Consider the following 26,118-nt stretch of genomic DNA (forward strand, 5'->3'; position numbering starts at 1 on the left):
TTAAACTTGGGAGGTGGAGGTTACAGTGAGCTGAGATCATACCACTGCACTCCAGCCTGGATGACAAAGCAAAAGTCCAACTCAAAAATAAATAAATAAATAAATAAATAATAAATTGAGAACAGTAGGCCAGGTGCTGTGGCTCATACCTGTAATCCCAGGAGGATTGCTTGAGCCCAAGAGTTTGAGACCAGCCTCAGCAACATGACTTTCTCTCTCTCTCTCTCTCTCTCTCTTTGTCTTTCTGTTTTTGGACAGAGCTTTGCTCTTGTTGCCCAGCCTGGAGTGCAGTAGCATGATCTCAGCTCACTGCAATGTTTGCCTCCCAGTTCAAGTGATTCGCCTACCACAGCCTCCTGAGTAGCTGGGATTGCAGGCATGTGCCACCATGCCTGGCTAATTTTGTATTTTTAGTAGAGACAAGTTTTCACCATGTTGGCCAGGCTGGTCTTGAACTCTTGACCTCAGGTGACCTACCCGCCTCAACCTCTGTAAGGACTGGCCTTACTACACATCAACATTTCTTTTAAGGCTCCAGTAGTTTTGTTTTGTTGCCCAGCCTAGAGTACAGTGGCTATTCATAGGTGCATTTATCACACACTACAGCCTTGAACTCTTGGGCTAAGTGATCCTCCTGCCTCAGCCTCCCAAGTAGCTGAGTCTATAGGCCTGTGTCACTGTGCTAGCTTTTGTTTTGTTTTGTTTTGTTTTTGAGACAAGATCTGGCCCTGTCATCCAGGTTGCAAAGCAGTGGTATGATCTTGGCTCACTGCAACCTCTGCCTCCCAGGCTCCACCATCCCCCAGCCTCAGCCTCCCTAGAAGCTGGGACTACAGTCAAGTGCCACCATGCCCGGCTAATTTTTGTATTTTTTTTGTAGAAACAGGGCTTTGGCATGTTGCCCAGGCTCATCTCCAACTCCTGAGATCAAGCAATCCATCCCTATGGCCTTGAAAAGTACTGGGATTATAGGCATGAATCACCATGCCCAGCCACATTTTTTATTTATTTGTTTGTTTGTTTGTTTACTGTGAAAGGGTCTCACTCTGTTGCCCAAGCTGGAGTGCAGTGGTGTGATTACAGCTCACTGTGACATCAGTCTCCTGGGCTCAAATGATCCTCCCATCTTAGCCTCCTGAGTAGCTGAGACTATCAGTGCACACCACCATGTGTAGCTAATTAAAAAAAAAATTGTAGAGATGGGGTCTTTCTATGTTGCCCAGGCTAGTCTTGAACTCACTCTTGGTTTTAAGTGATCCTCCTGTCTTGGCCTCCCAAAGTGTTGGCACGATAGGTGTGAGCCACCGAACCTGGCCTAGGTGTTTTGATTTTATGTTGTCAAATTGATAAATCTTTTCCCTCCTAGTTGTTTTTGTTGCCTTTACTCTTAGAATTCTTCCCCTTTAGAAATTTGGCAAGTATTCATTTATTTTTGTATATAAATTCTGTTTTAGTTGAACAGAAATACATGCACATATATTACATGCATATGAAAAAAAGTCAAATTGCACTTCCCGACCCAGATCTCCAGACATACAAATGAGTCTGTTCTTTCAAAATTTTCAATTCATACCCACACACGTAGCCTTTAAGCAATGATAACCTGTTTCAAACTCGCTTCCCTTCTTTTTCTCTTTTACTTACTGAGGTATCTTTTTAGATTACTGTGTGTATATGTAGCCCATTTTAAAAAAAATAGCTGTATAATTTTCTACTGAATAGCTCAGGATGATAAACAGCGACGCCTCTAGTCTACTATGCTTCATATAATGCTGCAATGAACCGTTTTGTAAATATGTCAGTGTACACAGGCAGAAATATCAATGGTTAAATTTTCAGAATTGGAATTGCTGAGTCAAAGCAAATGTTTATTAAGAATCTCTGTATTTCTTTCTTTTTTTTTTTTTTTTTTGAAGACAGGGTTTCACCATGTTGGCCAGGCTGGTCTTGAACTCTTGACCTCAGGTGATCCGCCTGCCTCGGCCTCCCAAAGTGCTGACATTACAGGCATGAGCCACTACGCCCAGCCAATAATCTCTGTATTTCAAGAAAATTAGTACTCTGCCTATGTGTCTTATTATTATTATTATTATTTTGAGATGGTATCTCTCTCTGTTACCCAGCCTGGAGTATGCAATGGTGTGATCTCTGCTCACTGCAACCTCCGTCTTCTGGGCTCAAGTGATTCTCTTGTCTCAGTCTCCCAAATAGCTGGGATTACAGGTGTCCTCCACCACACCTGGCTAATTTTTGTGTTTTTAGTAGAGATAGGGTTTTGTCATGTTGGCCAGGCTGTTCTCAAACTCCTGACCTCAAGTGATCCACCTGCCTTGGCCTTCCAAAGTGCTGGGATTACAGTTGTGAACCACCATGACTGGCCGAATTTTTTTGTAAAGAAAAAAAGAGTTTCTGGGATGTGTATCTTATTTAGACAAATACCATAATTAATTTATGTTTTTGTCTACTATTTTTACATTTAAAAGTCTGAGTCATGTGATGTTTATTTTGGCAAAAGGAATGAGGAAGGGAGCCAAGCTCATTTCTTTCCAGATGGCTTCCCAGCCTCCCAACACCACTGATCACTAATCAATTTTTCCCTACTGTTTTTATATGTTGCCTTTATCTTTTACTAACTTCCCACATACATTTGGATCTCTTTCTATAATTTTAATTTTGTTCCACTGTTCTGTTTGTTTATTCACACATCAGAACTGAGCCTTTTAAATTACCGTTCTTTTTTTTTCTTTTCTCTTTTTGAGACACAGTCTCACTCTCTCGCCCAGGCTGGAGTGCAGTGGTGCGATCTTGTCTCACTGCAACCTCCACCTCCCAGGCTCAAGCCATCCTCCCATCTCAGCCTCCCAAGTAGCTGGGATTACAGGCACGTGCCACTATGCCCAGCTAATTTTTTGTATTTTTGGTAGAGATGGGGTTTTGCCATGTTGCCCAGGCTGGTCTCAAACTCCTGAGCTCAAGAGATGCCACCACCTCAGCTTCCCAGAATGTTTGTTGGGATTACAGGTGTGAGCCAACACCCCTGGCCTAAATTACTATTCTTTATAATACATTCTATACATTCATTTTTATTCCATCTGGAATTGATTTTGTTATGTGACGTCATGTGAGAATCTAAATGCCAATTACAGTCACGTTGTAGACAAAAACAAGAAAGTTAAATAAAATGGAAGTGGTGGATATTGAACTCTCACAGCTTGTTTGCATAATTAGTTCATGAAAGGTGGGAAGAGAGAAAGAATATCTTACGGTGATGGTATTTTTGTTATTACTAAAACATATTATGGTGTTCATTATTACTAAAAATATGATAAATGAATATTGGTCTCAAATACATGACCACTTTGATCACTGTTTCCCATTTCTGTAGTTTTTTTTTAAAATTATTTATTATTAACAAATTTTACTATCTGAATTAATTATGGGAAGCTGTATCTTGTTATTACACTATCCTAACCTTCTATCTTTATAGAGTAGTCTTTCTTGTTTTTATAAATTTTATTTAAAAAAAGATTAATTACAAAACATATTTGAATTTTGCCACAGTGTTCCAAAGAGGAGCAGTTCTGTGATGTGATAGGAATATGTGGCGCTGAACCCAGAATCTTTGTCCAACAGATTAAACTTGCCCATAATTGTATTAGCTTCCTTCTAGTAAAATCTATTTTAGTATTATTATTTTTTGAGACAGCCTTGCTCTGTCACCCAGGCTGGAGTGTGGTGGCTCAATCTCAGTTCACTGCAAACTTCGCCTCCTGGGTTCAAGCGATTCTCCTGCTTCACCTCCTGAGTAGCTGTGATTACAGGCATGCACCATCACACCTAGCTAATTTTTGTATTTTTAGTAGAGATAGGGTTTCACCCTGTTGGCCAGGCTGGTCTTGAACTCCTGACTTCAAGTGATCCATCTGCCTTGGCCTCCCAAAGTACTGGGATTACAGGCATGAGCCGCTGAGTCTGACCCCCTCATAAAAATGAAAATGAACTACATCTCTAAAGAAATCAGGCCAGGCAAGGTGGCTAGCACCTGTAATCCTAGCAGTTTGGGAGGCCAAGGCAGGAGGATTGCTTGAGGTCAGGAGTTTGAGACCACCCTGGGCAACATAGCGAGACTTCATCTCTCAAAAAAAAAAAAAAAAAAAAAAAATAGGCCGGGTGAAGTGACTCGTAACTGTAATCTTACCACTTTAGGAGGCTGAGGCGGGAATATCAGTAAAACTCAAGAGTTCAAGACCAGCTCCTGGTCAACATACTAAGACCTTGTCTCTACAAAAAAATAAAAATTAGCTGGGTATGGTGGTATATGCCTGCAGTCCTAGATACTTGGGAGGCTTAAGTGAGAGGGTCTCTTGAGCCCAGGAGATCAGGCTGCAATGAACTGAGATTTTGCCACTGTACTCCTGCTTGGATGACAGAATGAGACTTTATCTCAGAAACAAAAACCAAACCAAAACAAAAAGGCAAAAGTATACAAATAAAATAAAAAGTGAACAGATGCTTTAAGTAGAGTTTAAGCATAAGACTACAAAAGAAAATGATGTCAGATTGTTTCCTCCTATATGAGTGTCCCAGAATGAGCTTAATTCTCTAAGGAACACATGGTTTAGGGTTGATTTCACCTGCAATTTTGTGGTAGAGACAGTTCATGGTGGTCTTTACCACAGAGACTGGAACGTCAAAACTACTGACCTTCTTTTTTTTTTTTTTTTTTAAAGACAGGTCTCGCTGTATCTCCTAGGCTAGAGTACAGTGGTACGATCTCAGCTCATTGCAACCTCCACCTCCTGGGTTCCAGAGATTCTTCTGCCTCAGTCTCCAGAGTAGCTGGGATTACAGGCATGTGCCACCAATCCTGGCTAATTTTTGTATCTTTAGTAGTAGAGATGGGGTTTCACCATGTTGGCCAGGCTGGTCTTGAACTACTGACCTCAAGTAATCCACTGCCTCAGCCTCCCAAATACTGACATTCTTTGTTTTATTTATATTTATATATATATATATATATATATTTTTTTTTTTTTTTAAAGATGGGGCTTTACCCTGATGGCCAGGCTGGTCTTGAACTCCTGACCTCAGGTGATCCACCCACCTCGGTCTCCCAATGTGCTAGGATTACAGGCGTGAGCCACTGAGCCTGGCCTTACTGACATTCTTAATCTTATTTGTAGGCAATTCTGGCTGCTGGTACATAAACAGAAGACTGTTGGTGCATAGTGGGAAAGCCTTTCCTTTTCTCATGAAAGAGACAGATATGGCCAATACCACGTCTTCTGGGTTTTGTTTGTTTTTGTTTTTTCCTCTCTTGAAAGCAGACTTAATGTCTGGAGCTCTGGCAGCTAGTTTTAGTCATGAAGTATACGCAAAGAGCATCTCAGAACATTGGCCTGGACCTTGATGCCAGTATTCCCTATCTACAAACTCCTTATATAAAAAAAAAAAAAACACTTCATTTGTCTAAGTCACTGCTAGTTAAGTTTTCTATAATGTGCAGACAAGAGTTGTGGATAGTATAGTGATATATACACACCAATTATAAAAATACAGATCAAGTAATTAATGAGTTTCTTGCCTATATAATTTTTTTTTTTTTTTTGAGACAGAGTCTTGCTCTGACACCCAGGCTGGAGTGCAGTGGGGTGATCTCGATTCACTGCAACCTCCACCTCCCAGGTTCAAGTGATTCTTCTGCCTCAGCCTCCCAAATAACTGGGATTACAGGCATGTGACACCATGCCCAGCTAATTTTGGACTTTTAGTGTAGACAGGGTTTATCCATGTTGGCCAGGCTGGTCTTTCAACAGGTGATCCACTTGCCTCAGCCTCCCTAAATGTTAGCCTTACAGGTGTGAGCCCTTGTGATCCGCCAGAAATGGGGCTTTTAGGAGGTGATTAGGCCTTAAAGCCATTCCTGCCTCATGAATGGAATTAATGCCCTTATAAATGCAGCTTCAGGCAGCTTCTTACTCTTTAGCGCTTCTGCCTTCTGCCTTGTGAGGACACAGCACTTCCCATCTCTGGATGGAACAACACGGCACCATGTTGGAAGCAGACAGCGGCCCTCACCAGACAGTACACTTGCTGGTGCCTTGACCTTGAACTTCCCTGTCTCCAGAACTGTAAGACAATAACTTTCTATTCTTTATTTTTTATTTATTTTTTTAATTTTGAGATGGGAGTCTTGCTCTGTCACCCAGGCTGGAGTGCAGTGGTGCCATCTTGGCTAACTGCAATCTCCGCCTCCCAGCTCCAAGCAATTCTCCTGCCTCAGCCTCCTGAGTAGCTGGGACTACAGGCATGAACCACAACTGGCTAATTTTTGTATTTTCTTTTTCTTTTTTTAGTACAGATGGGGTTTCACCATATTGGCCAGGCTGGTCTCAAACTCCTGACTTCGTGATTCGCCTGCCTCAGCCTTCCAAAGTGTTGGGATTATGGACATGAGCCACTGCGCACGGCTCTATTCTTTATAAATTACCCAGTCTCAGGTATTTTGTTCTAGCAGCACAAAATGAACTAAAATTCGCAGATTAGGATTATAGGTTAGAGGCAGTAACTGGAGCAATTTTCTCTGTTGGCTTGCTCTTTGCAGATGAACCTGTGTGTAAAAGTCAGTGTGAAAAATGGGAAGGAGACCTGCATAGAGAACTTCCTAGTATATTTTCTGAGCCCACTTGAGGTTAGACACCATAAATTCAGAAAGTGAACATTCAGCAGTTTTGGTATTTAGAAGGCAGCTAGTCTGGCTGATCCAGTGGTTGGGGTTTTGCCAGATGGATGGGACAGAAGCACAAAGTTGCTGATGTCCTGCATGAGCAACTGATGCACCAAATATTAAACGTTATCTGGATTGAGAGGAAAGTGACCACAGCTGGGATGTATGAGAAAGTAGTGTTTGAAGAATGGAAGAGATTAGTAAGGTAAAAATATAGTTGGTGTGGGAATGAGTGAGCTGGCATAGTGGACTGATAAAAGATTGGGTCAGAAAATTAGATTTAAAGAGAAAATTCAACTTTACATTTTTTATACAATTTTTTTTTTTTTTTTAATTTATTTGGCGGCTTGGTGGAGGCAGCTGCTGTCGGATGCACCCAGATTTGGGACGACCGAAGAAAGTTGCACCTTGGCCTCCTCTGAGCAAAAAGCCAAAAGCCAAAACTCTACAAATATTTTAATTAAAAAATCAACTGGCAGGCCTGGTGCGGTGGCTCACACCTGTAATCCCAGCACTTTAGGAGGCTGAGGCCAGTTTCGACTCACCTGGGGTCAGGAGCTCAAAACCAGCCTGGCCAACATGGCAAAAACCTCATCCCTACTAAAATTACAAAAATTAGCAGGGCATAGTGGTGCATGCCTGTAATCTCAGCTACTCTGGAGGCTGAGGCAGGAGGATTGCTTGAACCTGGGAGGTGGAGATTGCAGTGAGTCGAGGTTATGCCATTGCATTCCAGCCTGGGCAACAGAGTGAGACTCTATCTCAAAAAAAAAAAAAAAAAAAAAAAAGATCATCTGATTAATTCAGCCACACAAAAAGAAGTAGATCATTCCCAATCTTAGCACATAGACATTACTTGTAAATGTGCTGCTGGATTTTTTCCAATTATTTATATCTTTAATAAAGCTTCTTATTATAGAAATCTTAAGTATATTTTAAAGTGGAGGGAATAACACAGCACACAACTATGTAGCCATCATCTATTTGCAAAAAGTATCAATTTTTAAAAATCTTTTTTTGATGTATAATTCTTTTTTTTTTTTTTTTGAGACGGAGTTTTGCTCTTGTTACCCAGGCTGGAGTGCAATGGCGCGATCTCGGCTCACCACAACCTCCGCCTCCTGGGTTCAGGCAATTCTCCTGCCTCAGCCTCTTGAGTAGCTGGGATTACAGGCACGTGCCACCATGCCCAGCTGATTTTTTGTATTTTTAATAGAGACGGGGTTTCACAATGTTGACCAGGATGGTCTCGATCTCTTGACCTTGTGATCCACCCGCCTCGGCCTCCCAAAGTGCTGGGATTACAGGCTTGAGCCACCGCGCCCGGCCTTGATGTATAATTCTTAATATGGTTTGAGTGTGTCCCCACCCAAATATAAACTTGTATTAATTCCCACAATTCTCATGTGTCATGGGAGGGACCCGGTAGAATGTAATTGAATTTTGGGGGCGGGTCTTTCCCATGCTGTTCTTGTGATAGTAAGTCTCACCAGATTGGATGGTTTTAAAAAACAGGATTTTCCCTGCATAAGCTCTCTTCTCATCTGCTGCTATATGAGATGTGCCTTTTACCTTCTGCCATGAGTGTGAGGCCTCTTCAGCCATGTGGAACTGTAACTCCAATAAGCCTTTCTCATTTGTAAATTACCCAGTCTCAGGTATGTCTTTATCACCAGCATGAAAATGAACCAATACACTCCTCTACTTTCTTTATTTGCTTATTTTATATTAAATTGCAGCATTTCACCTATAAATACTTCTGTATGTACTCCAGTGGATAAGGACATTAAAAAAAATCATCACACCTGACCAAAAAAAAAAGTGTTAATTCCTTAATATCCTCTGATACCCAGCCTGTATTCCAAAGTTTTTGTTTGTTTTTGAGATGAAGTTTCACTCTTCTTGCCTAGGCTGGAGTGCAATAGCATGATCTCAGCTCGCTGCAACCTCTGCCTTCTGGATTCAAACAATTCTTCTGCCTCAGCCTCCCAAGTAGCTGGAACTACAGGCATGCACCACTATACCCAGCTAATTTTGTATTTTTATTAGAGACAGAGTTTCTCTATGTTAATCAGCCGGTTACAAACCCCTGACCTCAGGTGATTCATCCACCCCAGCCTTCCAAAGTATTGGGATTACAGGCACGAGCCACTGCACCCAGCCTGTGTTCCGATGTTTGACTCACAATTCAAGCAGGTTTGTACACTGCATTTGGTTGATTTATCTCACAAATTTCTTTTAATAAAAAAACCCAGATCTTTCATCCCTTTGATAACAATTCCATTTAGTTATTGAATTTTCTACACTCTGAATTTAGATGGTATCATTTGTCATGCTCCTTTTGCCCTGAAATTTCTGGTAAAACTGGAAGTTAGATCTAAAGGTTTGATTGGGTTGAGGTTTAATTTTTTTTTGCTAGAATATTTTATATATTTAATCTTGATTGTCATATCTTTCTAGCTGTAGGACGTATATGTACATATAAAAATGCTTATTTGTATATACTGGAGTGATATATTATATCCTGCATTTTAACCTAACAATACAACATAGAGCTCTGTTCATATCACTAATACAGGTATGTATCCTTGTTTTAAAAATGGCTGGTTGGGCGCAGTGGCTCATGCCTGTAATCCCAGCACTTTGGGAGGCCAAGGTGGGTGGATCACCTGAGGTCAGGAGTTCAAGACCAGCCTGGCCATCATGGTGAAATCCCATCTTAAAAAAAAAAAAAAAAAAAAAATGGCTGGTCAAGTATTTAGTTTTAGAATGAACAATAGTTCTATTGATTTCCTATTGATGGACAATTAGGCTTTAAAAATGATCTAAAATTATAATTAGCACTATGATAAATTTTGCCCAGGCTGAAGCACGGTGGTACAGTCATGGTTTACTGAAGCCTTGACCTCCATGGCTCAAGTGATCCTCCCATCTCAGCCTCCCAATTAGCTGGAACTACAGGTGTGTGCTGCCATGCCCAGCTAGTGTTTTTATTTTTTGTAGAGTCGGGGGCTGGCTATGTTGACCAGGCTGATCTTAAACTTCTGGTTCAAGTGACTTTCATGCCCAAAGAGAGTGGAGAATTTATTAGAATATTTTAATAACAAAAAATCTGTATATACTCATTAACAGGTGAGTGAGGTAGAGACCAAATTTTGCTGTTCCAAGTGGGAAGACATTGTCTCCAAGCCATATGTTGAGTAATTTTTCTTTTCTCTACTTATGTATGCTGTTGACACCTTTTTTTTTTTTGAGATGTAGTCTTGCTCTGTTGCCCAGGCTGGAATGCGGTGGTGCAATCTTGGCTCACTGCAGCCTCTCTGCCTCCTGGGTTCAAGTAATTCTCATGTTTTAGCCTACCGAGTAGCTGGGATTACAGGTGCCTGCCACCACACTGAACTAATTTTTGTATTTTTAGTAGAAAGGGAATTTCACCATGTTGGCCAGGCTGGTCTCAAACCCCTGTCCTCAAGTGATCTGGCCACCTTGGTCTCTTAAAATGCTGGGATTACAGATGTGAGCCACCGCACCCAGCCTTGTGGCTGAACACTTCCCAAATTTAGTAAAAGACATAACCTACAGATTAAAGAAGCTGAGCAAATCCTCAGTAAAAGAAATCCAAACCAAGACATATCATATTAAACCTATGAAAACTAAAGACAAAGGTGCAGTGGCTATTACAGCATCAGAGAGACATGTAAATACGTAACTACATTGTGGCAACACACTGTTTCAGTCCCCCACTCTTTCTCTCCTAGGACTTCAATGATAATAATCTAAGAACTTTTGTTACTGTCCCAAAAGTTCTCTAGGATCTGTTCTTTTTTCTTTACTCCTAGACTTAAAAAAAAAGTCTGTGTTGTTGAGGTCAAATAAATTTTATTGGTCTGGATTCAAGTTTTTGATTCGATTCTCTATCATTTCCACTCAACTATTGAGCCCATTCATTGAGTTTTGATTTTGGTCGTTATATTTTTCAGTTTTATAATGTTAATGATCTAAACTTAGATTTCTTTGCTGCAATTTTCTATTTTTTCATTTCTTCCAAGAAAATCTGTAATTACTTGCAAGAGCATTTTTTTTTTTTTTTTTTTTTTTTTGAGACAGAGTTTCACTCATGTTACCCAGCAGGCTGGAGTGTGCAATGGCGCGATCTCGGCTCACCGCAACCTCTGCCTCCTGGGTTCAGGCAATTCTCCTGCCTCAGCCTCCTGAGTAGCTGGGATTACAGGCACGCGCCACCATGCCCAGCTAATTTTTTGTATTTTTAGTAGAGACGGGGTTTCACCATGTTGACCAGGATGGTCTCGATCTCTTGACCTCGTGATCCACCCGCCTCGGCCTCCCAAAGTGCTGGGATTACAGACTTGAGCCACCGTGCCCGGCCTTTTGCAAGAGCATTTTTTAAATGATGGTTTAAAACCCTTTTCAGATAGTTCCTATGTCTGATTCATCTCATTACTGGTTGTTGATAGTCTTTTCTGATTTCAATTTGTGATGTTCCTGGTTCTTGATAAAATAAATGATTCTCTGTTGTATCCTAGACATTTCTGATTTTATGCTAGGAGACTGAATCCTATTTAAATCCTCTGTTTTAGCAGGTAATTACCTGTATAGGTTTAATGTGTGAGTCTTAGCTTATGTTTTTGGGCTGTGGGCCCCAGAACAATTTAGTTTTCAGAGCTTTCATAGTGCTATTCTGGTCTGCTTCATTCCCCTGGGGCTTCTGGGGCACCTGCTTAGGCAGAATATACTTCTCAGGTCCTGGTGTTGCTAGGTGGGCATGAGAGACGTCAGTACTACAGGGAGGATAGCACAATTATAAGCTTGCCCAGTGCTGCCAGGGCTCTCCTCAATCTTTGCTGGTGCCATCTGTGGTGGTGAAAACACCTGGTGGGGCTACTGGGGCTGCTAGGTGGGAATGGGAGATGCTGGGGACCAAAGGAACAAGAATGTTTCTTAGTTCTTCCAAGTGTCAGTGGGCTTCCCATCTGATCTCTGTTGGGAGCCTCTGTGGTGTGGGAGGAAAGGAGGTTGGGAAATATTAGGCCTGGGCTGGCTTCTGCTGCTGTGTGGAGGGCAATGCCCGTATATTTAGGGGTGACCTGTCATAATGTCTGTAACCAACTTTCGAGCAAACAAACTCCATAGGCCAATATCTTTCATGAATATAAATCTTTAATATATTAGTACATTGGATTCAGCAGGAAGCTAATTAAAAATGTGGAGTTTATATAAGGAATGCAGGATTGATTCAGTATTTGAAAGTCAAACAACATAATCCATGGTATTGACAGACTAAAGAGAAATTACATGAGACTAAGCATAGTAAAGGCATGAGCCTTTAATCCCAGCACTTTGGGAGGCCAAGGTGGGTGGATTGCTTGAGCCCAGGAGTTCGAGACCAGGTTAGGCAACATAGCAAAACCCCATCTGCACAAAAAATACAAAAATCAGCCAAACATGGTGATGAATGCCAGTGGTTCCAGCTATTCAGGAGGATGAAGTGGGAGGATCACCTGAGCTGGGGAGGTCGAGGCTGCAGTGAGCTGTGTTTATGCCATGGCACTCTAGCCTGGGCAACAGAGTGAGTGAGACCCTGTCTCAAAAAAGAAAAAGAAGGTTGGGTGCGGTGGCTCACACCTGTAATCCTAGCACTTTGGGAGGCCAAGGCAGGTGGATCACCTGAGGTCAAGAGTTCAAGACCAGCCTGGTCAACATAGTGAAACCTCATCTCTACAAAAATCCAAAAATCAGCAGGGCATGGTGGTGGGTGCCTGTAATTTCAGCTACTCAGGAGGCTGAAGTGGGAGAATCACTTGAACCTGAGAAGCAGAGGTCGTAGTGAGCTGAGATCACACCATTGACCAAAGCCGTGGTTAAAAAAAAAAGCCTTTAACTAAAAAAAAAAAAAAAAAAAAAAAGAAAAGAAAAACTATATGACCATTACAATAGACACAGAAAGAGCATTTGATAAAATTGAATATCCGTTCCCAGCAAACTAAGAATAGTGGAGAATTTCCCCAACTTTATAAAGGACATCTGTGAAACACCTCAGAAAATATCAGACTTAAAAAATGAAAGAGTAAGTATTTTCCTGTTAAGATCAGGGAAAATGTAGCTGGGCATGGTAGCCTGCACCTGTAATCCCAGATACTTGGGAGGCTGAGGCAGGAGAATTGCTTGAACCCGGGAGGTGGAGGTTGCAGTGAGCTGAGAACACACCATTGCACCCTAGTCTGGGTGACAGAGTGAGATTCTGTCTCAAAAAAAAAAAAAAATCAGGGAAAATGATGTTAGCTCTCATCACTTCTATTCAACATTGTACTGAAGATCTTAGCCAGTGCAATCACCTGATAGAAGCATATATTTGCAAAAGAAAGAAAACTGTCATTATTTGTATGTGACATAATTGTCTATGTAGAAAAACTTAGAGTCTATTAAAAAAGCTATGAGAGGCTTGGCACAGTGGCTCACACCTGTTATCCCAGCACTTTAAGAGGCCAAGGCGGGCAGATTGCTTGAGATCTGGAGTTTGAGAACAGCCTGGCCAACATGGCAAAACTCTGTCTCTGCTAAAAATACAAAAATTAGCCAGGCATCAAGGTACATGCCTGTAATCTCAGCTACTCAGAAGGCCAAGGCATGAGAATTGCTTGAACCCAGGAAGAGGAGGTTGCAGTGAGCCAAGATTGTGCCACTGCACTCTAAGCCTGGATGACAGAGTGAGATTCCATCTCAAAAAAAAAAAAAAAAGATGTCAATTTCTCCCAAATTTATCCATGGAGACAAATCTTTATCGAAATCTCAGCAGACGTTTTTGATAAAACCTCACAAATTGATTCTAAAATGTATATGAAAGCATAACTACCTCATGAGTTCTCCTTTTCTGCTGCCCAGATAAAGCCAATTTATAGAGACAGGGGGATTGCAATAGAGAAAGAGTTTAATACATTCAGAGCTGGTTAAAAGGGAGACCAGAGTTTTATTATTAAAATTAGCCTTTCTGGAAATTTGGAGACTGGGGATTAAAAAAATAATAATTTAGTGGGCAGGTGGCCAGGGAATGGGGAATGCTGATTGGTTGGATTTGAGATGAAATCATACGGGGTGGAAGTGGGTTCTTCTTGTTCTCTTCTGTTCCTGGGTGGGATGGCAGAACTGGTTACACCAGATTACTGGTCTGGATGGCATCAGCTGGTCCATCATAAGACAGGGTCTAAAAATATTTCAGGCCGGGTGTAGTGGCTCATTCCTGTAATCCCAGCTCTTTGGGAGGCTGAGGCAGGAGGATCACTTAAGGTCAGTAGTTCAAGGTTGCAGTGAGCCATGATTGTACCATTGTACTTCAGCCTGGGTGACAATGTAAGACCCTATCTCCAAAAAAAAAAAAAAAAAAAAAAAAAATATCTTGAACACCAATCTGATCTTTTATAATAGTGATGTTATCCATAGGAGCAATTGAAAAGGTTAGGTATCTTGTGACCTCTGCATGCATGACTTGTAAACCATAATTTCTGATCATGTGGCTAATTTGTCGTTCAAAGGTGGTCTGGTCCCCAGGCAAGAAAGGAGTTTGTTTTGTGAAAGAGCTGTTATCATCTACATTGCAAGGTTAAACGCTAAACAAATTTCTCATGTGGTTAGCTTGGCTTATGCCCAGAAATGAACAAGAACAGCTTGGAGGTTAATGGCAAGATGGCAATCAGATCTCTTTCACTGTAATAATTTAGATGATTTCAAAAAAGCAAATGGACTAGAATAGCCAAAAAGATTTTGCAAAGAAAGACAGTTGGTAGACTCATACTACTTGATTTTAAGACTTACTGTAAATGTCCTGTAATCAAGACAATGTGGTATCAGCAAAAGAGATCAATGGAACAGAATGAAGAATCCATTAAGTAAGGCAATTTAATGGAGTCTTTTCAACAAATAATAATAGTCTTTTCAACAAATAGTGTTACAACAATATGCAAAAGCAAGAACTCAACCCATAATTTCTTTCTTTTTTTGTTTTGAGACGAATCTCACTTTGTTGTACAGGTTGGAGTACAGTGGTGCCATCTCAGCTCACTACAACCTCTGTCTTGGGCTTCAAGTGATTCTCCTGCCTCAGCCTCCCACGTAGCTGGGATTACAGGCACATGCCACTACACCTGGCTAATTTTTGTATTTTTAGTAGAGATGGAATTTTACCATGTTGGCCAGGCTGGTCTTGAACTCCTGACCTCAAGTGATCCACCAGCCTCAGCCTCCAAAAGTGCTGCGGTTATAGGTGTGAACCACCATACCCAGCCTCAACCCATAATTTCTAAGAAAAAAACAGGAGAAAAACCTTATGACCTTGGGTTAGGCAAAGATTTCTTAGAACCCAAAAGCACAACCTTAAAAGAAAAAAATAATAAATTGAACTCCTCTAAAAACAAACTCCTTTTAGCTCTTTGAAAGTCGTTGTTAAAAAAGATGAAAAAATAAGTCACTGGCTGGCATAAGCCACATTTCTGATAAAATTTATATGTAGACTGTATAAACAATGCTCAATGTTTATTATTAGTCTTGTCTTGAACTCCTGACCTCAAGTGATCCACCAGCTAATAAACTAATAACAAAACTAATAATAAATGAATAATAAAATAATCCAACTACAAAGTGAGCAGCCTGGAGCTGTGGCTCACACCTATAATGCCAGCACTTTGAGAGGCTGAGGCAGGAGAATGGCTTAAGTCTAGGAGTTCAAGACCAGCCAAAGCAACATAGTGAGACTCCATCTCTACAAAACCAGAAAAATTAGCTGAGCATGGTGGCACATGCCTTAGCCTCAGCTACTTGGGATGCTGAGCCAGGAGAGTTGATTGAGCCTGGGAGGTGGAAGCTGGAGTGAGTTGTGATCATGCCACTGCACTCCAGCTGGGAGACAGAGCGAGACTCTGTCTCAAAAAACAGCAACAAAAAAGTGAGTGAAAGATTTAAATACTTCACCAAAGAAGAAATACAAATGGCAAAAAAGTACATCAAAATACTCAGCATCAGGCTGGGACATTGGCTTATACCTGTAAACCCTTGGCCTCTTTGGGAGGCCAAGGCAGGCAGATCACTTGAGATCAGGAATTTGAGACCAGCTTGGCCAACATGGCAAAACCCAGCCTCTACTAAAAATACAAAAATTAGCTGGGCATGGTGGTATGCACCTCTAATTCCAGCTAGTTGGGAGGCTGAGGCACAAGAATTACTCAAATCCAGGAGGCAGAAGCTACAGTGAGCTGAGATCACACCACTGCACCCCAGCTTGGGTTACAGAACAAGATTCGAATTCTGTCTCAAAAAAATAAAATAAAATAAAACCAAAAAAAACTTGACATTATTAGTCATTAGGGAGATACAAATTAAAACTGCGATGAGATATCCTTATATACCTATTAGAGTGAATAAAAGTCCCAAACTCTGGGCTGGGCGCGGTGGCTCAAGCCTGTAATCCCAGCACTTTGGGAGGCAGAGGCGGGTGGATCACGAGGTCAAGAGATTGAGACCATCCTGGTCAACATGGTGAAACCCCGTCTCTACTAAAACTACAAAAAATTAGCTGGGCATGGTGGCACATGCTTGTAATCCCAGCTACTCAGGAGGCTGAGGCAGGAGAATTGCCTGAACCCAGGAGGCGGAAGTTGCGGTGAGCCGAGATCGCGCCATTGCACTCCAGCCTGGGTAACAAGAGCGAAACTCCGTCTCAAAAAAAAAAAAAAGTCCCAAACTCTGATAATACAAAGTACTGCCAAAGACGGGATGCAACTGTGATTCCTTTACATTGCTACTAATGTCGACTGAAAGATTAAATAGTAGGCCCTATAGCTTCAAGTGTTTATTATTATTATTTTTATTATTTATTTCTTTTCTTTTTTTTTATGAGGAATGTGTCATCGCCAATATTTATTTATTTTGAGAGCATCTTGCTCTGTTGCCCAGGCTGGAGAGCAGTGTCGTGATCTCAGTTCACTTTAGCCTCTGCCTCCAGGGTTCAAGCAATTCTTGTGCCTCAGCCTCCTGAGTAGCTAGGACTACAGGCATATACCAGCACACCTGGCTAATTTTCGTATTTTTAGTAAGGGGTTTAGATGGGGTATTTTAGATGGGGTTTTGCCACGTTGGCCAGGCTGGTTTCAAACTCCTGGGCTTGAATGATCTACCTGCCTCAGCTTCCCAAAGTGCTGAGATTACAGACGTGAGCCACCACGCCTGGCCACTTCAAGAAAATTTAAAGTAATTTTATCCTGAGCCAAATTTGAGGACCAATAGCCCAGGAAACACAGACTCAGCACAAACTGAGAATGTGGCCTAGAGTGAGCTGCACAGGGACAGTCTTTATATGTACATAGAAATGGGAGAAAGGGTCAGTGAAACAAAGATGATATTCTCAAGCTGGACGCAGTGGCTCATGCCTGTAACCCCAACACTCTAGGAGGCTGAGGCGGGTGGATCACGTGAGGTCAGGAGTTCAAGAACAGACTGGCCAACATGATGAAACCCCATCTCTATTAAAAATACAAAAATTAGCTGGCCACATGGTGGTAGGAGCCTGTAATTCCAGCTACTCAGGAGCCTCAGGCAGGAGAATTGCTTGAACCTGGGAGGTGGAGGTTGCCGTGAGCTGAGATTGCACCATTGCACTCCAGCCTGGGCAACATGAGTGAAACTCATCTTAAAAAAAAAAAAAAAAAAAAAGATGACATTCTTACAATCCTGATGAGTGCTCAGAGCTACTTTGTATGCGATAAAGCAAATATGTGGCTAATATATATAGGGTAAAAGGTGAACAGGTATGTATGTGTCCTAGGGTCTGGAGAGGCATGATGGATGTTATCCTGCCTTTGTGCTTCATCTCATAGCCAAGGTTGTAATCAGTACACATCACTGAAATATTTGACAGAATCCAACCTTGTGTGCCACAATTCAGTACTAAGTTCATAGGTCGATCTTTAAAACTTTTCTCTTCGGGTTTTCCTTTTCCTGAAAGTGGGAAAACAAAATGATACAAGCACTTTGCAGAATTTGGCAGTTGCTTATAAAGTTGAACATACTCTTACTAAATGTATCCAGTAACCTCTTTCCTAAGTATTAACCTGAGAAAATTGAAATTATGTCTATATAGAAGGCTTTATGTGAATATATAAACTGCTTTATTCATTTTCACAAAAACTGGAAATAACTCAAATGTCTATCGACTGGCCAAGAGATAAACACATTTTGGTGAACCTTCGCAATGGAAATGACCCAGTGGTGAAAAGAGTGTTCCGCTAATCCTGGCAATGATTTGTATGGATCTCAAAAGGCTAGGTACTGCACGATTCTGTATTAACGTCATTCAGGAAAAGGCAAACCTACCGAGATACGTAACAGCTGCCAAGCGTGGAGGGAGGAAAGTTAATTCCAAACGGGATGAACTAACTTTTTGACGAGAGGGATAATATATCTCTGTTGCAGTGGTGTTTGTGGTTGTGGGGGCCATGGCTTTTGATTCCCTAAAGATTCACTGAAAAATCACTGGCGTGAGGCAGTGATTTCTCCTTCACAGGAGAAAAGGCATATGGATGTATTTAATGTTAAAATTGTTTGTTGTTGTTGTTATTGTTGTTATTTTTGAGATGGAGTCTCGCTCCATCACCCAGACTGGAATTCAGTGGTGTGATCTCGGCTCACTGCAACCTCTGCCTCCCAGGTTCAAGTTAGCCGAGATTACACCACTGCACTCCAGTCTGGGCGACAGAGAGAGGCTCTGTCTCAAAATAATAATAATAAGAAGAATAGAATTGGTACAGGTATTGATCGACTTACGACCTATGCAACTTACGACCATTCGACTTTACGACCACAGTCGCTAGCCACGACTGCTCCGCATCTGGCAGCGCAAACGTTGCCCAGCTGGGCGTACGACAGTGCGGACCAGCTTCCGGCAGCACTACCATCTCTGCGTGCATATAGCCTACTCAACTTACGACCAAATCGTGTTACGACCGGTCTGTCGGAACCAATCGTGGTCGTAAGTCGAGCACTAGCTGTAAACAGAACAGTATCTGTGCAGCTGCTGGCACTTACGGCCTATGAAGAAAACATCGGGTATTAACAGATTCAGCTGTAGGGGATTCATGAAAAGACTGCTAAGGGAGTCAACTCTTCGTCTACCTCATTCTGTGATCTATTTGATTTTAGGTAGTTTGGTTTATGGGAACACTGTAAGGCGTGCATACTCCAAAGTCTTGGTATTATTCTCCTGATAGTCATAATAATAGTTTCCCTGGTGTGCTGTATTCTCTCAAAGGCTTTAAGTGTTTGCATGCAGCCAGCTCTAGAATGTCAAATGGTCTCTCTTCAACTGGAATGACAAGAGCCGAAAGAAATGTGTGACTGTGAGGACACCTTAACCTATGGATGGCATGCTGAGATCAGAAACCCAGAATGGTGGTAACTGAGAGTGGCGCTTAGGCCCTAAGTTTTGGACACATTTTCACCTAAGTGAGAACCTGATCAAAACTTTTAAACAAAATTATGGGAGGACATTGTTTTGGACTGAGCTCACGTACTAGGCCCCAACAGACCAAACCAAACCAAAATGGAGTCGGTTGTGCTAAATGTGACATAGCCAAACTAAGACTTTAAGGAAACGCATAGATCCTATGTGTTAAATGTAATTCAGCTCAAGTTTTTCTGATCCTAGAACACACCAGGTTTTGCTTTCTCCTGTAAACAGGACATTTCGGCAGAAGGAGTTACCTCTATTCTAGTCCTTGTTCTTACCTTTGCAAAACTCATGTTCTACTGTTTCCCAGTGGGTTTCAAGATCAAAGAAGTGCATTTAGGATGGTGACTAAAGTTTTGGTCAATTTCCCAAAACTGAGAAATGCCCAAAAGGGGGGATTTGTTAAAGTGAATTAAACATGGCCTGAGAAGGACTCCATACTTCTATATTTGAGTCCTTGTGGATGAACTGCAACCTAACTTTTTTTTTTTTTTTTTGAGACAGAGTTTCATTCTGTCACCAGGTGCCAGTCTAGAGTACAGTGGCATGATCTCGGCTCACTGCAACCTCTGCCTCCCATGTTCAAGCAATTCTCCTGCCTCAGCCTCCCGAGTAACTGGGACTATAGGCACACACCACCATGCCCAGCTAATTTTTGTATTTTTAGTAGAGACAGGGTTTCACCATGCTGACCAGGATGGTCTCGATCTCTTGACCTCGTGATCCGCCCACCTCGGCCTCCCAAAGCGCTGGGATTACAGGCTTGAGCCACCACGCCCGGCCATTGCAACCTAACTTAATAGGTAGACAGGGCTGAAAACCTCACCTAGGAATATGTGCCTGTAACAATCCCTGAGTCTTGGCTAATCCCAGCAGCCATACTTCAACCACTCATACACTGCTGAGTGTTCAAATTGTGTTCAAATAAGGCAAATGCCAACCTGTATCCAATCTAGCTGTTTCTGTGCCTCACTTACAATTTCTGTCCATCACTTTAGCCTGGATTCTGATAAAAGAGTTTGTAGGAAGGGCGAAAAAAAGGCTTGGCTAGCAAAGGTGGCTTTGTTATATAGATGAAGCCTCCCTCAGAGAGAACGGAAGATAAATGTTTCTTTTCAGACTTTTTAAAGGTGTCAGACTCTCAATCTCTGCTGTATCTGGGAAAGAGATAGAGAGGGAGAGGTCATGGCTTCATTAGCGGAGATGTTTTTATAGATCCAAAATTTCCCCACTTAAGACAATTTAGCAAGGCCACTCTGGTTGCTAGCCAAGCAACAGCCTTTTCAAAATATGTCAGAGAAATATACTTTGGGGTAAAATATTTTAATTTTATTTACCGTCAAATAAAAAACAACTCCTGAATTCAGGTCAGGAAATACAAAAGTTCCCCACCCCCCCACCCTTATCTGCATACATCCCAGGACCCCTAGTGGATGCCTGAAACTGCAGATACACACCGTCCTATGTATAATGTTTCTGTCTGGTAACCCGGACAACTACCAAGTGATTTCTGGGTGGGCAGTGTGTACAACATGGGTCCACTGGATGAACGGCTGATTCACTTCCCAGGTGGAATGGTGCGAGATTTCATCACGCTGCTTAGAACAGTGTACAATTTAAAACTCATGAATTGTTTATTTATGGAATTTTCCATTTATTAAGATACTACTTTCAGATCGAGGTTGACCCCGGGTAACTGGAACCTCAGAAAGCAAAACAGTGTATAAGCCCGGGCGGGGCAACAGTACTTTGAAAGAATAATTGGTAGAGGAGGAAAACAGACTATTTCCAACCGGAAGAATGCTCTTGCCCTGTGATCTCCAGGTGTCCCAAAGGTTGGGCAGAAAGAGCTTTTCTATTAAAGGGAAAAGTACACGAAGCTAGAAAGGTGTGGGGAAATGGGATGAAAGGATGGAGGTGGTCTGATGGAAAGAAAATGTTTTAGACTGAGGTCATCTTATTCTTGGGCGGGTTCTCTAAGGAAGGGTTGTATACCTCAGCTCAGGCTGAGGGTGGATCAAAGTTCAGGAGCCTGGAAAGTAGGAGAGGATCTCGAAGTCTGTTTAAAAGCACTTGCTTTGGCCAGGTGTAATGGTCACACTTTGGGAGGCTGAGGCAGAAGGCTGCTTGAGCCAGGAGTTCAAGACCAGCCTGGGCAAAAAGATGAGAACCTATCTCTACAAACCGAAAAAGAAAAACAAAACAAAAAAATCTACAATTTTTAAAAGTTAGCTAGGTGTGGTGATGCATGCCTATATTCAGCTACTTGAGAAGCTGAGGTGGAATGATGGCCTAAGCCCAGGAGCTCAAGGCTGCAGTGAGCTGTGACGGTGCCACTGCACTCCAGCCTGGGTAGTACTTAGGAACCAGCAAACTTCTTATGCAAAAAGGAAGCTTAAGCAGAGGCTGAGTCCTTGAATACCCTCTTCCAAAGGAATAGCTGTTACTACCATTACCCATCAGCCAGATCCCCAGGGAAAGGTAAATGGATCTTCCAAGGGCTGCCCCCACAGAGCATTCATAAGTAAATTCTTTGCGGACTTCCCATAAACAAGGACATGCCAGTTGTAAATCAGGTCAACAATCTAAGTTTAGCTCCTAAAACTGATTGTGTCTATTAACAAGCAAGAATCATTTCCTCCACCTACACCAGGAACATCTGAATAATTGACTTCTCCTTTATTCCCTCTTCCTGTTGAAAAATTCACCTCATCTTATATAAAATGTAGATTTCCTGGGCACTAACTAACGTCTCACGGGAATGTGGCTGCTTGTCTTACTATCTACCCTATATGACTCTCCACCCCTTAAAGAAATATATAAATACGAAAACTCCTGGAAACCTCTCCAGAAAACAGCCATGAGTGTGTCTGTGGCTTATGTTTTTCCCTGGTCACACCTTAAAACTGGCTTGATAAACCTCCCTGATTGAGACTTACCCCTCAATCTTTAATTTCAGTTGTCCAGCTAATCCTTTAGGAGGCAACACGTGGGAATTTGGAGGGTGTGTGCCTGGCTTTGTTTTATTATGGGAAAGCAAGGGAGATATCTGAGTCTCTTGGGGAAGGGTCCTTCTTTGCAATAAGTTGGTTCCTGAAACACAAAAGGTTGGGAGGTTTCTTCATCATCACTGTTATCTGAGATCACAGGGCTCAGGCAAAACTCAACATTGTTATGACACAACTTTTTTGCTTGTCAAAATTCAGATCTGTACACCTTAAAAGAATGGATTTTACTCTGCTATAATGAGAAAGAAAAGAAACTTTTTATCTGAGAAATGTGAGCCCCATTTAATGATCAGGCCCAGAAAGGCTTTGACATGCAACAGCAGTCTCCTCTCACTCCCCCGTTAGGCTAAGTAATTACCTCTTGAAGCCCCTTGGTATGTGGGTTCCAGACTGACAGATGCCAAGTAGCTGTAAAATGCCACATGCTGGACACCATAACTCATACCCTGTAGCTCAACAATGTATAGCCAATCACAAACCAAAGTTATTTCTGTAAACCAGTAAGAATTCCTGTGAGACAACTTTGAACCAGCCCATTCCTGGTGCCCATTGTCTTTAAAATCCTGCTGTAACAAAGGCTGAACAGTGGACTTTTCAAGGAAACTTGGAAGTGTGTCCTGGGCTGCAGCCCACTGGTCCAAATAAACTTCCTTTATTAATTTTGCCTCAGATTCTTATTGAGGTTAATAATAATTGTACCTCAATAAATCTAATTCCTTAAAAAAAATTTTTTTTTTTTTGGTAGATAGGGTCTTGTTCTGTTGCCCAGGCTGGAGTACAGTGGCCCCATAACAGTGTTACTGGAAAGGGGTCCCGATCCAGAACCCAAGAGACGGTTCTTGGATCACATGCAAGAAAGAATTTGAGGCAAATCCATAGGGCAAAAATTAAAACAGAAACGAAATAAAACAACTCCATAGAGCAAGGTGAGAACAAGTTTATTAAGAAAGTAAAGGAATAAAGAATGTTTACTCCATAGGCAGAGCGGCAGCGTGGGCTGCTGTTTGGCTGTACAGTGGCAGGATCTTGGCTCACTGCAATCTCCTTCTCCTGGGTCCCATTGATTCTCCTGTCTCAGCCTCCTGAGTAGCTGGGATTACAGACCTGAGCCACCATACCTGACCTGGTTGGCTATTTTTATGGTTGTTGTTTGAGCATATGCTAAACAAGGAGTGGATTTTTCATGATTTTTCCAGGAAAGGGGTGGGGATTTCCCAGAACTGAGGGTTCCTCCCCTTTTTAGACTATATAGGGTAACTTCTGGACATTGCCATGGCATTTATAAACTGTCATGGCTCTGATGTGAGTGTCTTTTAGCATACTAATGCATTGTGATTAGCAGATAATGAGCAGTGAGGACTACCAGAGGTCACTTTCATTGCCACCTTGGTTTTGGTGGGTCTTGGCTGGCTTCTTTACCCCATTGTGTTTTATCAGCAGGGTCTTTATGACCTGCATCTCTTCCTGCTGACCTCCTATCTCATCCTGTGACTAAGAATGCCTGACCTCATTTTACCCAGCCACTACTCAAGATGGAGTCATTCTGGTTCGAATGCCTCTAACCGTAGCTCACTGAAGCCTTGAATTTCTAAGCTCAAGTGATCCTCCCACCTCAGCCTCCCAAGTAGTTAGAACTACTAGTGCCTGCCACCATACCAGGTTAATTAAAACTTTTTTTTGTAAAGACAAGTGTCTTGCTATGTTGCCCAGGCTGGTCTTGAACTCCTGGGCTCAAGTGACTCTCCAACCTTGGCTTCTCCAAGTGCTGGGATTACAGGCATAAGCCATCACACCAGGCCTTTTAAAATTAAATTAAATTAAAACATTTTCTTAAGGCAGGTTAGTTTAATTTTATAGAAGAAATACTTTCAAACAATACAAATGACACAATTAGAACAGTTACAAATCAAACAGATGAATACTGATTATAATTTTTTCTCACAATAGAGACTGCTTACTTCTGTGATTATTGACCTAAGCCCAACAATTCAGATATTAAATAAAGTGAAAGCCAAATTCCCTTTTACATGTAGTACTGTCTTAAAAGAACCCTGGTGGCAGAAGTCTGATCATTTGGAGACAGAACTGCACCTAAAACTTAGTAATGTTTTCTTTAACACAAGGCCCAGTAGATGAACAAATTTAAACATCAGATGAAAACACCTGGCCAGGCAGGGTGGCTTATGCCTGTAATCCCAGCACTTTGGGAGGCCAAGATGGGCAGATTCCCTGAGATCAGGTGTTTGAGACCAGCCTGGCCAGCATGGTGAAACCCTGTCTCTACTAAAAATACAAAAATTAGCCAGATGTGGTGGCACGTGCCTGTAATCCCAGCTACTTGGGAAGCTGGGGCAGGAGAATCACTTGAATTCAGGAGGCAGAGTTTGCAGTGAACCGAGATGGTGCCATTGCACTCCAGCCTAAGCAACAAAGCAAGACTCCACCTCAAAAACAAAAACAAAAACACACGAAAAACAAAAATTAGCTAGGCTTGGTGGTGAGCACCTATAGTCTCAGCTCTGAGCAAGGCTGAAGTAGGAGGGTGGCTTGAGCCTCGGAGATCGAGTTTGCAGTGATCCGTGATCGCACCACTGCCCTCACCCTGGGCAAAGGAGTGACACCCTGTCTTAAAAAAAAAAAAAAAAAAAAAAAGCCCACCCAGGACTAGGTACAGTGGCTCACACCTATGATCCCAGCACTTCAGGAGGCTGAGACTGGAGGACTGCTCAAGGCCAAGATTTCCAGACCAGTCTGGGTGACATAGAAAACCCCATCTCTCCAAAAATTAGCTGGGCGTGATGGTATGTGCCTATAGTCCCAGCTACTCAGGAGGCTGAGGTGGGAGGAGTGCTTGAGCCAAGGAGGTCAAGGCTGTAATGAGCTAGGATCCTGCCACTGTACTCCAGCCTGAGTGACAGAACCCTGTCTCTTAAAAAAAAAAAGAAAAGAAAGAAAAGAAAAAAGACAGAAGACAAAACAAAACAAATTCCTTGAGAGTGAGTGTTGGGGTAGGAGTGAAAAGGAAGCACTTCAGATGAAAATCTTTTTGAACTGAGCAGTGAAATTTATTTGAAAACACTTGTCTGGAGGCTTCCTCTACTGACACAGTGGGTTTTCCTCACATTACTGTTGAATACAGTGAGTTCCAAATTTCTCTTCAAAGAATCAGTATACCAGTATGTTCAGTTTCTGTGCTCTTTGTTCTCCATTTTGAAATTAACGTTCTCCTTCTCTTCATCTCTTTGCCCCTAGTTTCAGTAAACAATCTTCTCGCTAGTTTTAATCAATAGCTCACGCCTGTTCCCCTGGCTACATGCACCTATTCCTCTCACCAAAACTGCATGTCCCACTCACACATCACCCTCCTAATCCACAAATTTAGAGTCCTGACTCATCCTGGTTACTTGCTCTGACCTAAGTCACCTTTAGTTACCTGTTCTGGAACCGTCTTTCCCACCAAAACTACTCACCCTGTCACTCTGGCTCATACTCCTGCTCTCTTTAAAAATAGCCAATCGGAGTAGACTGTGTGGCCCAACCCTAGCCAGTAGGGGAAGGACGCAGCAGTAGGGGTGACTGCGTCAGGGATAAGAACACCTTCCCTTGTCTTGTTCAGGTGTGCTCTCGCCATTGCTCCATCCATGAGATGCACCCTTCTATAGAGGTAAAAATTGCCTTGCTGAGAAAATTTATGTTCAAGTGCTATTTCTTTTGTGGCACCAAAAATATGCTTCTAACATTACTGCTTAATAGGGATTGGCAGAAAAGTTGCTTCCACCCCTCAACCCACTTACAGCCTCATGGGACACAGGCTCAGTGTCAGGCTCTCCTGGCACCAAGTGAGCCCCGAGTATCCCAGAGTTGCCCTGTATTGG

At 42.1% G+C, this 26,118-nt stretch overlaps 1 long non-coding RNA gene across 1 annotated transcript; it reads right to left on the bottom strand.

Moving 5' to 3' along the window:
- Positions 1-8,118: 8,118 nt before the first annotated feature.
- Positions 8,119-24,337, bottom strand: LOC116550001. The gene is made up of 4 exons (XR_004268195.1): positions 24,229-24,337; positions 23,357-23,366; positions 14,145-14,150; positions 8,119-8,128 (listed from the first exon to the last, which is right to left on the bottom strand). It is a non-coding gene; the product is annotated as an uncharacterized LOC116550001 (long non-coding RNA).
- Positions 24,338-26,118: the final 1,781 nt, after the last annotated feature.

Source organism: Sapajus apella, unplaced genomic scaffold, assembly GCF_009761245.1.
Source record: "Sapajus apella isolate SASKATOON/1434 unplaced genomic scaffold, GSC_monkey_1.0 scaffold7, whole genome shotgun sequence".
Lineage (NCBI taxonomy): Eukaryota > Metazoa > Chordata > Mammalia > Primates > Cebidae > Sapajus > Sapajus apella.